Genomic DNA, 3,868 nt, shown 5'->3' with positions numbered 1-3,868 from the left:
CGGCCCCGCCCCCGGCCCGAACCCCACCCTCGCGCGCCTGCTGCGCTGCCCCGCAGCTCCCGAGGCCGCCCCCACATTCCTGGCCTTCCAGAGAGCCCCTGCTCTGTCCCCATTACCGCAGCTCAAATGTTCCTGACTTCAAAAATATAACCTAGTGGCTACTCTCAGACCCGGTGCACTGAGGCCCCCGCCAGGGAGCAACAACCACGCTGACCCAAGGCGCCTGGACGTGACCGGGGTGGGGGGTGGGGGGTGGGGGGGTCCTCCAGGCCCCATGGCCAGACTTTATTGATGTCTCGAAATACGCAGGGCCTGCTACTGCCTAATCCTCCCGGCCTTTATTGACATTAAACAAGGGACATCAGGAGGCCTGCCGAGCTGTATCTCAACCAGCGTTCTCGCTGTCAAAATTTCTTTTCTGAGATTTTCTTCTTGCTCCGCCGCCCCTCCCCCGGCCTAGGCCGTCTGGTTCGAGGGCTAAATAATTCCGCGACCTCTCTTTTTCATCTATTAATTTCCTGAGGTGCCTGTCTGGGTCCAGTCGCCCTCGCTCAGACGTCCAGATTTGGTCCCGCCAGACTTAGTTCCTCTTCGCTGTCGCTGTCTCTGTAAATCAGCATCGTTAGCCTCTTCACCTTCTTTGACTTTCTGATCCTGGCGAGGAAGCGGAGGGGGCGAGGAAGTAAGTTCTTCTTCGCAGCCCAGCTCCCCAGGCCTCGGCCTCCTCCCTGCTTCCGTTGGCAGGGCCTTCCAGCGGTATTTAAGGTTTGGGTGACTGCACATAATTGTAAACCCCTCTCTCGTCCTATCCTGGGGGCCTAGCGCCCTCCCAGCGCATCCTAGGAACACGAGTTCATTTTGCCTCCTTTCGGCTTCCTACGTTGGATTTTGTTTTGTTACTTTTGCGAATTCCCCTACTTTTAAGGCCCCGAGGATGACTTTTTCCTTTCGAGTAGATATGGTCTGTGAATTTCTCTGTGAATCACTTACCTCTCACCAGTAAATATATAGAGCCATAAAGACTCAAATGCCCCAAGTTCGCTGAGGGGAAGGTAATTTGGTGCACTCCAGAGCGGGACGATTTCTCCAGATGGATTGGTTGACATCTCAACCTTGCTTGTTTTCAACTTTTCGCTTCAACTTACCATCTTTGGCTAAAGCTAACATTAAGTGTACTTTATGACAGCTACTACGACGACAACTACAAAAAAAAGTGGTGTCAACCCTTTCTTGGTATTTATCTATACTGTTTTGCCCGAAATTTTTACTCAGAGGCAATGTGGTTGAATGAGCATCACCATGGCAACTAATACAGAGGCATTTTCAAGGTGTGTAGTTCTTCCTACTGACCGAAGGGGGCAGTAGAGTCAGGTGAGGTTTACGTGATCTGAGCGCTTGGGAAGGATGGTCCACCTGTTAGACCTCCTTCGGTTCCCTTTAGTCTAAAATCCAACAGCGGAAAAAGGTAAAAGTAGAGAATTATTTCTCAGCTCTCAACTCCGCCCCTTCTAATGAGACCTTGATTGGTCTCAAGCACAGATATATATATATATATATATCTTTATTTTGGTACTGGAAGTCAAACTCAGAACCTTGCGCTTGCCAGGCAAACACCGTGCCACTGAGCTATATCCCGGGCCCTTGGCTTTGGGGTTTTTTTTTTGTTTTGTTTTTTGGTTTTTTTTGAGATAAGGCTTTTCCTGTGTAGTTCACATTCACTATGTAACTCAGGCTGGCCTTGAACTCATGACAATCCTTATGCCTCAGCCTTCCAAGTACTGGGATTACAGGTGTGAGGCATCATGCCTAGTTTTATTTTTATTTTATTTTTGCTTATATACTTTTTTTTTTTTTTTTTTTTTTTTTTTGGTGGAACCGGGGATTGAACTCAAACCCTCGCGCTTGCTAGGGAAGCACTTATTCCACTGAGCCATCTCCCCAGCTTTTATTTTATTTTTGAGACAGGGTCTCAGCCTGTAGTTCAGGTTGGTCTTGGACTCACTGTATAGCCCAAGCTGGCCTCCATTTTCCTGCCTCAGCCTCCTGAGTACTGAGATTAAAGGAGAGAGTCACACTTACTTTTAATTGTGTTGAGAAAGATCTCATGATCCTGAAGACCACATTTTGTTCCAGATGAAAACTAGGGACATGTGGTGTAATGAATACATTTGTTCTAAAAAATCCAAGACAGGCGGTCCCCAGACTTTCAGTGTCAGAGGATTAAGAATTTATAAACAGTTTCCACTCTGTGTGCAGAGGACAGGTTCCTTCCAGAGGCATGATCTATGTTGTTGCTCTGGGATCCAAGAGGAAGAAGGAGGCTGACTGTCCCTGTCTGACTCAGGCGCGAGAGACTGGCTTTTCCATGTGGTTCCCAGTCTTCCCCTTGGCTCAGCCTGTGCTGAAGTGCAGAGCTGCTCAGGCCGCTGTGAGGCACTGGGAATATCAATGGGTAGAAGCTAACTTCACGCATAGTCCCTGCCTGGGTCACCCCCTAGGGTGAGTTCAGTCTTGGCTGTCAGAAGCTGCTCTTGTGCCAGGAGTCCTAAGCCATATTTATTTTTACCAGGCCTCTCAGACTTTCTTGTTTGGAGTGAGAGATCCCGAAAAGCATGCCAGAATGAGTTGTTTGTCTCTCTTTTATTGTCCCCTGGGACATGCCCCTGGAAAAGTGGCAAGGGACTGCCAATTCCCGTGGGGGTCTATGAGGCATCAGTTTCCTCAGAAACACCACCCCTTTCCTTCATCCTTCTAGGTCAGTCCATGGGAGTCGAATTTCCAAGATCAGACTATTGCCCTGAATTAGACCATCACTAATGGCCTTTTCAAAGGACACACAGGGAGTGCTACTGAAACAAGATCGAAATGGGCACGGTTTTGATCCAACTGGGTTGGTAAAATTCTCTTGTATCCCAGGCATCACTCAACAACCCAGATTGCCAAATGCAATTCTTCTGCAGGACAAAAACATGTAAACGTTCACACTTCAAAACAGTGAATCTGGACTAGGCATGAGCTTGCAGGCCTAGGACAAAACCTAGAGAATTTTATTTTATTTTATTTTATTTGTACCAGGGATTGAATCCAGGGGGGCCTTGCACTTCCCAGGCAGGCGCTTATGCCACTGAGCTGTCTCTCTGGCCCCCAAATCTAGAGACTTCTTGAGAGTGGGCATTACCAGGGACAGTAGGTAGGGGTCCCAGATGCTACTAAGTACCCTAAATGAACAGGATATTTCCCCCACAACAAAGAATTAGCCAGCCTAAAATGTTAATAGTGTTGGGTTTGAGAAAGTCTGCTTTAAAAGATTAAAGACATGAATTTGCAAAAAAATTTTCCAGCAGCTCTACGGACTTAGTTTCTTGTTGGAAGACACTGCTAACGGAAGGGAGGAGATCTTAAAAGTTTATAAATGAAAGCAGGGGCTCACCGGAGGAGCGAACAGCCCTGAAATTGCGTGCCTCAGAGAAGCTGGCTTCCAGTTTTCTTCTTCCTTCCTTCCTTCCTTCCTTCCTTCCTTCCTTCCTTCCTTCCTTCCTTCCTTCCTTTTCTTTCTGTCTCTATCTCTGTCTCTGTCTCTGTCTCTCCTTCCTTCCTTCCTTCCTTCCTTCCTTCCTTCCTTCCTTCCTTCCTTCCTTCCTTCCTTCTGTTTGTCCTGGTACTCAAACTCACAACTTTGTGCTTACTATGTAGGTGCTACACTGCTAAGCTATATCCCCAGCCCTGATTTCCAGTTTTCATTCACTCAGAAACTATTCATTAAGGATATAGATAGATAGATAGGTAGATAGATAGATATTCTTTATATATAAGGCCTAGGATATATTATATTATGCATATATTCTTTCTTTTTTTTTTTTTTTTTTTT

This window comes from Octodon degus, unplaced genomic scaffold, assembly GCF_000260255.1.
Source record: "Octodon degus isolate 3935 unplaced genomic scaffold, OctDeg1.0 scaffold00018, whole genome shotgun sequence".
Lineage (NCBI taxonomy): Eukaryota > Metazoa > Chordata > Mammalia > Rodentia > Octodontidae > Octodon > Octodon degus.
Note: the sequence above shows the minus strand (reverse complement) of the source record.